This window comes from Phalaenopsis equestris, unplaced genomic scaffold (genome assembly GCF_001263595.1).
Source record: "Phalaenopsis equestris unplaced genomic scaffold, ASM126359v1 Scaffold000061, whole genome shotgun sequence".
NCBI classification, from domain to species: domain Eukaryota; kingdom Viridiplantae; phylum Streptophyta; class Magnoliopsida; order Asparagales; family Orchidaceae; genus Phalaenopsis; species Phalaenopsis equestris.
The window spans coordinates 754,307-766,845 of NW_018164503.1; the positions used below are offsets into that span (position 1 = coordinate 754,307).

A 12,539-nucleotide genomic window follows, 5' to 3' on the forward strand; every position below is an offset into this window, starting at 1 on the left:
TATATAACCATAAAAATATATATAGTTCGGGCTCGGGATGACCGGGAGGAAGAAGAGGGTTCGACTTCGATTGTCTTGAGCTCGGTCTTGTGTGATGGAGATAGGGTAGGAGAGAAAGATGAGATTTTCGAAGGCCCCGGTAAATTGCTATCCCATTATATGCTACCAAGCAGAGGAAGGAGCGGGCGAGCATGGTTTCGATCTGGAGAAAGGGGCTTCGTTGCATGCGGTCGAAGTGAGACATAAAGAGGAAGAGACACGGATGAAGGTGGCGAGTAGAAAACTTGGGAGTTTTGGAGGTCTTCGGAAGCCACAATACCTTCATTTCTTTTCCAACAAGACCACAAGAGATCTTCGTCCGCTGCAATCCCGTCATTGCCTTTCCAGCAAAGGTCGCAGAAAGAGTTTCAGAGGTCTTCGTATAGTGTGATCCTATGTGATCCTGTGGTTGCTTTTCCAACGAAGGGCACAAGGAGAGATGGGCTCAAACTGGGAATATGGGATTTTTCGAGACCTTTGTATGCTTTGATGTAGTCGTTGCTTCTCACTGGCTCTAATTGTGATTGTATCGTGCCACTTTCGGTCACAAGAGGGGTGAGCAAGAAAAAACGAAGTCTTTTGAATGGAGTTCCTGTCTGAGACACTCGGGTGTCATCTCTGGGTATGCCATGTGAAATAACCTCTTGTGGGTTTGTAATAGAGAAATAATGGGAGTAGTTATATGATACTAAAGTGGAAGCTCTTATAGTTCTTAATGTTTTATTTTACTTTTTTTAAAATTTAATTTTTTCGGTCAACAACATACATGTTAATTTTTAAATTTTGCCTTCTGTCATGAGATCAAACTATAGGGAGTTTTGCTACAGAAATCCAAGGAAATAAAGTATTTACATATTTTAAAATTCATCATCTTCATGATATAATCAAAACACAAACTTACATTCAAAGCTTGATCTGCCCTTGAAGGCTATTTCAAAATGCAGTCTACGATAATTAATTCTACCAAAAGCATTATAATATCTTACCTGCGTGTAATTTAAAGGGTTCTTTTGCCATTCTGTTACAGTCAGCTCAATGCTATTCTTTGAATCACGCACTAATTGGGCCTTTCCCTTCTCTCCCAAAATAACATATTTAGTTTCTTTTTCTGGGCCTGATAGCATAAGCACAATTAAATTAAATACGGATATAATTTAAAAATTCAAGAGATGGGCAGAGCAATCTATACCTGAATAAATTTTGGTAAGAGCTTTGCTCACTTTAACTGAAGTGGAATTTATGCCGCCACAAAGGCCTTTGTCAGAGGTAACAGTGATGACAACATTCTTCTTCACATCAACATCTACAATTTTAACCAAGTCAGCCCCCTCAAGGAAACAAATATTTAGTCGAAAAATAAAGCCATAAACTAACACAAAATGGCATCTAGAAAACATAAACAAAAAATTGCATGCCAAAATGTAAAGAGAGTAGCTGCAATATAGATGAGATTGCAGGGAAAAAAAAGTTGCAGAGGAAATCAAGCACGCAAACAAGCCCACCTCACATGCGGCGCACGTAAACACAACCGTAAAGTATAGATCTAATGACCACCTCAACCGCAAATTACATGCAATGTCAAATTTTGATGTAAATAACACTTTCAGTTTTTAAAATAAGAGATGTTGGCTTAAAAAAAGCTACAGTTAGAAGGTCTATGTGGCAGATGGTGTGGATGTTAACTTTTATTGTTTTTAAAAACAGTGAAAAGGGTGCTTCAATAAATACTCCAACAGTTGCTTTATCCTACAATTCCATTAGTGCAATCTAGACAAATTTATACTTCAAAATTGCAAATCAGCATAATGGGACTATAGCATAAATAATTCCCAGTTCGTAAGTTGTAGCCATAAGGTACACTGTACTTTTCTAGCTAGAAACAAAAAATGTTACAAATCAGCAAAATGGGCACAAAATAATTGAATAGCTAAGAGCAAAGAGCGACCTTACTACTAATTGTATCGATTTGATATCAATATCATTAATAAATATGGACAAAAAATATTACATGTGCACTAAAACATGAAAAAGCATATTAGAAAGTATACTGCTAAATAAAATATCAAAGAAATTCACTGCTATTGATGAATTCCAGGAACAAAAGAGATTGACAATATACTTAGGTTGTCGCCAAGAAGAGCAACAAATGGCTGCCACAGGCCCCGTGATTTTTCAGTCTTAGTCTGAACCCCACGCAGCTTTGAGGCTGCAACCATCTTCATTGCTTTGGTGATTTTTTGGATATTCTTAACGCTCTTCATTCGATTTCTAACTGCATAAGAAACAAAAAAAACATGAAAAATAAAATATATAGTTTCCATATCCAAGACAAAATTTGAGTAAAATTTAATCCTGTGATGCTAGAGTTTTTTTACCTATTTGTGTGGAAATTGAGCGTACACCAAACAAACATGGCTCTCTGCTATCTCAAATGTGGTTAGTAGTCATATATATAAATAATTAGAAAAAAAAAAACATGAAGAAGCCTAATCAATTTGGCTAGAAATTTCATGAATATTCAGACATCTGAATAAGGTTTAAGATAATTTAAATAGAAAATTTTAAATAGAAAAGAGACCAAAAGAATGTTTTTTTCACAATAAACCAGGAATATATAGAAGTTGTGATGCACATTAAAAAAAATAAAATTTACTAATTTAAAAGTTTATTTTCATTTTTTGGATGTGGTGCCTACATACATAAAAGGCCGTTAAACTCAAATAATACCAGTTTCAGCACATGAAGCCTATTTCTCAAATAGATAGTATTCAAAATGGTCAAAAACCAATTATTAACACTAAACTTGAGAAGAGATTAGCACCCATGAGACTAATCAAACAAAAAAAGACTAACTACCTACAATGTATTTACATATCTGACACCTCAACTTTAAGTATTACATATATATCACTCAAATCTCTAATGTTACATCAAAATATCACCATTTTAACTTTGAAAAAGTGAAATACATCTTTTCATGCATAGGGAAGGTGGGCATGTATGTAAAAATTGAAGTATAGATGTTAGATGTGTAAATAAAAAGCAATTGAGTGGCGTGTATGTAAATATCCATTATTATTTTATCTAAGTGGAATTACCGAGATTTCTATGCATATTTGATAGCAATAACATATCCATTTTTTACAGAAAAAAGAAGAAAAATGATAATGCTAGTATACAGCTATCGTTCTATGATAGAAATAACCCAACCACATAAAATTTTGATCTATATCAAATAGTTTGTGAGATCAATCCCACACTATCAAATCCATTTAAGCTCAAATACCAATAGAATTTATATCGCTAAACAATTTTGCTACTAACTCAATAACGATGCATTGGCGTAAACTCTGAAACTAACAAAATTATCGAAGAAACAAGCTCAATGTATGTTTGGCGGACATTTGAAATGGAAAAAATTGCAAATAGGATCAGACAACCCATATGGTCATCACCATTTGCCCTTGACGAATCTAATCTAATGTTGTTCTGCAACTCCTGTGCTCCGTGTTCTCCATTAAAATAAAAAAAAACAGATAATCAAGCTAAATTGAACCACCTAACAAATCGTATAAGGGCCAAAACTGATGAAATATCGGAGATCATTTGTCTTACTCGGATGAGATCGACGATCGAGCGGTTATTGGAGAGGAAGAGGCCAAGGAGACGACAAACCTCCTTCCCTCCCTACGCAGAGCAGCCATCGCCATCGTAATCGAAGAAAAAACTGAGCTTCTGCCTGAAACCCTATGTGCTCGATTCTGTGTACGGGCGTCTGAACTACGAAAAAACAGCGTAAGATGAAAATAAAATTGAATGTTTTTTTTGCGGAAAAGCCCGGGGATTTCTTTATTTGCCATTCTTACAATAGAATTTTTACATCGTTGATTATGGGAGTAGATCCTTGTAGACAATAGGAGCATATGACAATATATATTTGGACAATAGATAGCTGTCAGATAATTCTAGTTTGACAATTAGATGATGATAATTGATACGTCATCATTAAATTTTCATCATCCGACACGAATATCGAAGCATAACACAAATCTCAAGATAATATTTTAAGCAATAAACATTTAAATTTTAATAAAAAATCATCCAGAGCTTCGATTTCAGCAAACTTATAGTCAAATTGACCGGCTCGATGAAACGGACCTAATGATATTCTAATCTGAGTCAAATCAAGCTCAGATCAAGTTATTAAACCGCCCATGAAAGATTTCTGAACATATTTGGAATGTCAAACAGATGTCGACACATGCAAATTTATACTTGAATCAAGCAGATCGGTAAAACGAATCCAAAGAGCCCAAGATCACTCAATTTGGACATTGTTAAAGCAGTCAAATGTTCATTAAACGCGGCATGATCGGAATAAAATCTATGGACCGTCCGATCAAATTGGTTGATATTCCTGCATTAATTGCACTAAGAACACTATAAAAGGGGGGTTGAAGTCTAGAGAGAGAGTCTGAGGCCTTGAGGAGAAGCTGCAGCTCAGCACCACCGCCGACCTCCGACGACCTATGACAACCGTCATCGACTACTACTAACCACCATCGATATCCACAAAACAGATGCCTTTAGTCGACGTTGTAATCTAAAAAATATAGTTATCATTTTCCCTTCTGTGGGATAAGGGATTCATGTAATCAACAATCAGTAGTGGATTTTCGCAATTGGGTCAGGCCCTGTGGTTTTTCTCTTACGGGTTTTCCACATAAAAACTTCTTGAGTCATCACCGTTTATTTCTTTTTCATCTGTGTGTGTGTTGAAGTTTCGTACAACGCTTAGACGATAAACTATTACTCCATTGCCGCGAATTTCCTTGCACGCATCAATAATTATACAGTACATATGGGAAATACTGTATAGACTAACGATGGATGACAATGTTGCCTAGCGATGATTATGAGTATCAAATATTAGGTGGATATATAAAGTTTTTCGTTTATTTGAGCTTTTTTTTAATCTAAGGCCAATTCTCTTTCTTGTTTTTTTTTTATAAAAAAATAATTTTAATATATTTGATATGATATTATGTGAACTCCTTTCATAAATAAAAATAATAAAAAAAAACTTCCTTATATTGATATTTCTAATAACTTTGTATAGAAATGTCATGAATTTTAACATTAATATATAGATGTGTACACGATCGAAATTGTTTCGCGAGTCATAGTAAACTCGAGATTGCCTCGTCTATCAAAATAAAAAATAACAACTCGAGCTTGGGCTCGTGTTGAGTGCATATTATAAGCTCGGGCTTTGCTCGGCATTTATTATGAAGCTCGAGAGCTCGGGTCAATAACTTAGTGAGGAAGCACGACAATGGAGGAAGTTGTCGCACCCTGGATTCGTAAGGCGGTGCGCCCTGGTAAGTGGTAACAGGGGACATGATGAAATGAATTAAACTTACAAGATGAAACCTAATAAGAACATGAATAACAAAATTAAGCTTGCAAATAATAACTTGAGCAAAAAAAATATAAATTTTATTCCATGATTAATAGTTCATCAAAATAACTAAATTAAATTTTGGAAAATAAAATAAATTAAAACAAAAATAAGAACATGAAGTGACCGCATATTCCCAAAAAAGAAAAACACAATAGCTAAAAGAGATGTTAAAATATCAAAATATGAAACCTAAAATTGAAAAACCTACTATCATCAAGATGTTTTTGTTAGTGATTGAATAGAATGAGTTATGTAAAATATCAAGGAGTGAATTTGACACGCAAATTCAATAAATAAAACTTATTTATTAGAGCATAGATGATAAAGGAAACGTGACATGCAATATGAACAACAAATATATATGATTATTATGTGCATGTCAACATCATAAGACAAGAGAAAAGTTGTAAACAAAAATGCTTAATTAAGTAAAAATGCAACAATTTCAAATCAAGTTTCTTATTATTTAGTCTTTCACCTATTTGTATATATTAAGTTTTAGTAAACACCTTGAAACTGGAAAAATTAACACCAACGAAAAAATATGATGATTTTTTGTAGAGTCATTACTTTGTGGGTTTATTAACTTGATTAGTCAATATTTAAAATGTTTTCACCAACTTATATATCATCACACACAATTTTTTTTTTTTTAATAAGTCGTCAGCTTGTCTATCGTCATATAATTATATTTTCTGAGTGAGTCGCTATTTCTTTTTTTTTTTTTTGATTAAAAAATAATTTTAATATATTTGATATGATATTATGTGAACTCCTTTCATAAATAAATAAATAAATAAATAAAAACTTCCTTATATTGATATTTCAAATAACTTTGTATGGAAATGTCATGAATTTTAACATTAATACATAGAGGTGTAAACAAGAGGAATTGTTCTCGAGTCATAGTAAACTCGAGTTTGACTCGTCTATCAAAATAACAACTCAAACTCGAGCTTGGGCTCGTGTTGAGCGCATATTATAAGCTCGGGCTTTGCTCAACATTTATTATGAAGCTCGAGAGCGCGAGTCAATAACTCGGTGAGGAAGCATGACAATGGAGGAAGTTGTCACACCCCGGGTTCGTAAGGCGGTGCGCCCCGGTAACAGGGGACATGATGAAATGAATTAAACTTTCAAGATGAAACCTAATAAGAATATGAATAACAAAATTAAGCCTGCAAATAATGACATGAGCAAAAAAATATAAATTATATTCCATGATTAATAGTTCATCAATATAACTAAATGAAAATTTGGAAAATAAAATAAATTAAAACAAAAATAAGAACATGAAGTGACCGCATATTCCCAAAAAAGAAAAACACAATAGCTAAAAGAGATGTTAAAATATCAAAATATGAACCTAAAATTGAAAAACCTGCTATCATCAAGATGTTTTTGTTAGTGGTTAAATAAAATGAGTTATGTAAAATATCAAGGAGTGAATTTGACACGCAAATTCAATAAATAAAAATTATTTATTAGGGCATAGATGATCAAGGAAATGTGACATGCAGTATGAACAACAAATATATGTGATTATTATGTGCATGTCAACATCATAAGACAAGAGAAAAGTTGTAAACAAAAATGCTTAATTAAGTAAAAATGCAACAATTTCAAATCAAGTTTCTTATTATTTAGTCTTTCACCTATTTGTATATATTAAGTTTTAGTAAACACCTTGAAACTGGAAAAATTAACACCAACGAAAAAATATGATGATTTTTTGTAGAGTCATTACTTTGTGGGTCTATTAACTTGATTAGTCAATATTTAAAAGGTTTCCACCGACTTATATATCATCACACACAAACTGTTTTGTTTTTTTAATCAGTCGTCAGCTTGTTTATCGTTATATAATTATATTTTCTGAGTAAGTCACTATTTCAAATCATATGAATGATATGGAGAAACGAGAAATCAGAAGGTAAGGACATACGACAACGCAGGCAAACAAGAGAAATAAACATAAAGAGTCTGTGCGTGATAAACATCATGTGATATGTCAAGAGAGTTCCTTAAAAAAAATTGAATGAAAACACCTTGAGCCAAATATCCACAAAATATTGCTTATATAGACTGCTCAAACCAGAAATCCATGTGTGTTTGTCTATTCTATTGTCCAGAGTGCCCCCAAGGAAACATATCCCACTTGGTTAATCACATCTTGGGGTTTGCTCAAGAATACTCTTGATCCAATGAGTTTTGCTTAAATTTAAAGCGATGACTTGCACGAGGCTATTAAATGATGGTATGTTTCATATGAAACTTCCTTAAGTTTTCTGAGAGTGAATCTATCACGGTCCTAAATGATTAGCGGCTCATAGACAACGTTATTTTTATAAGCGAGAGAAATAAAAATATGATGATTAAGCAAGAAAAAAGAATAATAAAATCCAATAATACAAACGACCATGTGCAACAAGTGGAAGAAGCAAATACAAAATAAAATTAGGCATCTCATTTATATCGATTGAAAGGTACAAAACATCTAAGTAATAAGAAACAAAAATGTACATCAGTTACAATTTTTTTATAAATAACAAACTTCTGAAGGAAGAACTCCCTTTTTTTACCTCGCACTCTCTCTCCGCATTTGCATTCTCTATAAGGAGAGAACCTCAAGAGAGCACGAGAAAGACGAAGATTTTGTGTTGAAGCTCGCCCGACTAGAGCACCCACTCTCTTCGCCTTCCATCCTCTCATATCTTCCCCACAATGGAGGAAAGTTTGAAGGCTCGAAGAGTAATGGAGAAAGGAGATGTTGTTGTTAGTTGATCATCCCAGTTCAACCTATGACAACAGTCGTTGAATGAATATGGTGCCCACTGGTAGCGTATTGTCAGTGCTTCCAAGGGACTCCCCATCAGCTCAGGGAGAGGATTTTCCCGCAGGTATGCTACCGAGATCTACTCCCCCCATTAGCTCCTCAGAGTCGTCTAGACCTTCGACGGTAGTTATCGAATGGATGTATTGCACTCGATGGGAATGTGTTACCAGTGCAATCTTTCCCCATGAGACACTACACTTGTTTCTGAGGTGGGATGACCTCAACACCTAACTCGAAGAAAATCCACTCCTTTGACACTCGACACAGAGAAAAAAGAAAAGTAACACATGGTCCAGACGAGTCCCATCATCCATGTCGGCAGAAGGTTACCTTCGACTTTGACTCCACGTGAAAGCCATTTGCACTCTCCCAGTCGGCACAAACCCGTTAAAGTTATTTTGAGCATGAGTGCAGACAGCAGAGGCCTCCCCCCTATTTATAGGAGGACGGGGTCAATGATTCCAACATGATTCTCTTGACAAAAGCCTGTTAAGGTCCCACCATGAAAAGACAACTAGACATAATGATGGGACGGGTCGACGACTAATCTCGAGTCGCAATCATGGCAACCCTTAATACTGACACATTGGGGATCACAAGATAAGGCGACATGTCGAGCCCATCGTGACATTTGATTGTTCGTTTTTTAATGCCTGAGGAATTTGGTCCAATCGAGGGTGTTGGTGGAATTGGTTGGCAACCGATTTTAAAACTCGACAGACACATGCCCGTTGAATGAAAATACATGAATTGCAAAAAACTTTCGACTGCAATAGGTCGGTTGACTTCTTTTACAACATCATTGCATCACAAACCCAAATTTCTAAGATCGAAAGAGTGAGGTTTTCTGTGATGGTTCTTTGCTCACAAGCGATGAGATATGCTAATGAACATAATGCAAATCATCTTGAAGACAAGCTCCCTGGGGTTACCCTAGCAGGTGATGACAAGATTCATGCATAGTGAAAGGAATAAACCAGATAAAGACAAAGATCCAATCGATCGAATGAGAAATGGCTAAGCAATTGCTTTAGTCCTATGTAAACAAACCAATCGATGAATCTTAGTTAATCAAAAAAGCGTTAAGTTTTTTTACAATTGATATAACTTTTTGGTCGATTTGTTTGACAAATCTTTGAAACTATAATTTGATTATCAAATGAAGATTCAAATTGATCAGATCCTTAAAACTAATGTTTTGTCGGTGTGAAAATACGTATTTAGCCCTAAGGGTCTGCAATATTTCATAGAGATCGCCCTAGATGTAAGTCTCTCTGAAGGTGACAATTCGATCGAATAAGTTGAATTGGAAACTTTTGGCAATTCGATCGAATAAGTTGAATTGGAAACTTTTGGCGACCGAATAAGATGGCTGACTCGCTTGCGATTCTAAACAAATTACAACAAGCAAAAATGATCAAGTTTTTCATATATGAAAAACAGTTAGAAGTATTTTTTTCCTTTTGATTTGGAAATAAAAATTACAAGTATTCCTTGATCCAGGTTATCACAGATCACCTGTCGATCTTCACTACCAGTACCTTTACTCTCTTTGGAGGATCCTTTGGACTTGTTTGGAATCAAAGCAGAAAACTCATCCGGGTCGGAGAATTTGGGGTCAACAAGAGCGCAATGGATGAATCTTTGAATTGTATAGTACATTCACTATCTTCGAAGGTTTCCTGGTGAAGTTTTTTCAACTTTTGCCCCTCAGGGTCATCTGATGAGGTGATTTGATCGTCCAATACAAGTTCGGGTCTCAATCATTTCTCCATTTTAAGACCTTTTTCTTCTTTACGACTGTCACATAGACGGGGACACAAAAGCCTACCGTAGCTATAAGTTGAGCGTCCATATCGTCATGTCTCTTGTCAGCAGCCATGCTCATTGAGCATGAAATCCAAAGGGAAGTGGGTTATTAAATTAATTTTCTCAATTTTGGTGTCACTTATTGTTTAATAATTATCCCATCCTTATCGTAGTCGTCGCTATCGAGGATCAAGAAAACTCGGAGAGCTAATGTGCATGTACCAAAACTGCCAGCATGAATCTCAAAAGGATTGAACAACTGAGAAGGATGGTCAGACAATTGAAATCTCAAACCAAAGGGCATAATTTGAACCAACCCATTTGACGGTCGACAACTCGGTTGAGTCGATTGACATGCGTTATAGGTAGATTCACTCGACAGACCTTGATTACAGTCCTGACGACCTAAGCTTCTCGTATGGTTAGCTGGCCAAACTCAACACGTCTATCTATTGATAATTATTGTGATTCACTCAAATTATAACACAAATATGATATTAACTAGCACATTAATTGCGTTTAGGGCGGTTGTCATAATTGTTCCCCATTTGCATATATGTACAATTAGGCCCTTATAAACAGGAAGTTAAAATATGAATAAAGAACTTCTCTCTTGAACTCTATATTTGATCTATTCTCTATTCTCCTCATTCTCTCAGTTCTAACTCTCAAGACATGTGATGCGTGCTAGAAATTTCGCGACGGTAGAGTAATGAATTATCGTCTTAGTTTTGCACGAGGATTCAACGCACACTCAAATGAAAGAGAAACAACATGTGATGACACTAGAATTTTTTACGTGGAAAACCCGTAAGGAGAAAAAACCACGGGGTCTGGCCTCATTATAAAAATTCACTATAAGTTGATGATTACAGAAGACCCTTGTTCCATAGACGGGAAAGTGTTACTAGATTTTTCAAGTTTCAATGTCGACTGATCGCGTCTGCTCAACAGTGATCGACAGCGGCCGACGGTGGTCAACGGAGGCGGCCGTCGGTGGTCAACGGAGGTTGCCGTTGGTCGCTGACAGTCGGTGATGGTCGACGACGATCGACAATGACAACAATGATGTTGGACTTGAGCTCCTTCTCCTCAAATTCTCTCTCAAGCCTTCTCCTTCATGTGAGGGGTGAGACTCTATATATAGTGTTTTCGGTGCAATTAATGCATGAATATAAACCATTTTGATCAGACGGTCCGGAGAGCTTCTCTCGATCAGATGATGTTTGATGGACATTTGATTGCCTTAACAATGTTGGAATTGAGCAATCTTTGGCTCGTTGGGTTCGTCTTGTCGAGACGCTCGATTTGAACATGAACTCGCTAGATTTGACATCCATTTGACATTTCAAATGCCTCCAGAAATCTTTCAAGAGTGATTTAATGATTTGATTCGGGCTTGATCTGACTAAGATTGACCTAGTTTTAATATTATTGGGTCATTCTCATCAAGCCGGCCAATTTGAGTATAAATTTACTGAAATCGGAGCTTTGCATTACTTTTTATCAAGATTTGAATATTTCTTGCTCAAAATATTGCCTTGAGATCGTGTCGAATGATGAAAATTTGTTGGTGGCGTATCAACATGTACTTTTGAAAGACAAATTGGGACTCAACAAGTTTAAGAAGTCCTGCATACCTTTTTAGGGAGACATTGGTTAGTCATCAACTTTTATTGGTTCGTGTTGATGTGACATTTGACTTATTGTGAGTTATCTTTGACCATGTTTATCTTTTAGGCTATAAAGTTTCTCATAGATTTTCACTGACGCATTGGGTGTACATAATTATAAAATATATATAAATAATGATTACAGCAATAGGAAAATATGTCATGGATAACATGTTTCATATCCATCATTTGTGCATTTCGCTGGTTACATTTCTTTTATATTGATTTAGAGGGTTTATTAATGATGACCGAGTGGAGATGGTCCACTAAAGATGAGGGCCAACTAATTAGGCCCAATTGGAGATGGTCGACTAGCAAGATTCTAGTGACAAATGACTGGATTTAGCTTGTTCTCTTAAGAATATCAGCACCTTCAAAGTTTTAAACTACGAAAGATAATTTTTGTCACGTAATCATGATTCAAACCTTGTCTTGATGAGAAAAGTAAAGTGCAGGAGCTCTTTGTTTCAAACTTTATATGGTTATTCAACTAGTGTTCTAACTATGTATTAGATAGCAATGTATTAAAAAATAAAATGCATGTCGATTTAAAATTAATTTTCAAGCACATTTCCTTAAGAAAAAAAATTGATATTTGTCTAATTTTTTATATTTTTAGTGTTTGCCATTATTTATTGCATAAATTTCTCTCGCCGACGTTCTTACATCGGACGGGAGCTCTACCCGCGTGCAACCTTCTCCGAGAACGCGCCTGTTT

At 35.4% G+C, this 12,539-nt stretch overlaps 1 protein-coding gene across 1 annotated transcript in view; it reads left to right on the forward strand.

Annotated features, from left to right (window-relative positions):
* The window catches only part of LOC110019540 (mitochondrial substrate carrier family protein E), a gene marked incomplete in the record, with an annotated part of 63,844 nt that overhangs the window by 269 nt on the left and 51,036 nt on the right, over positions 1-12,539 (forward strand).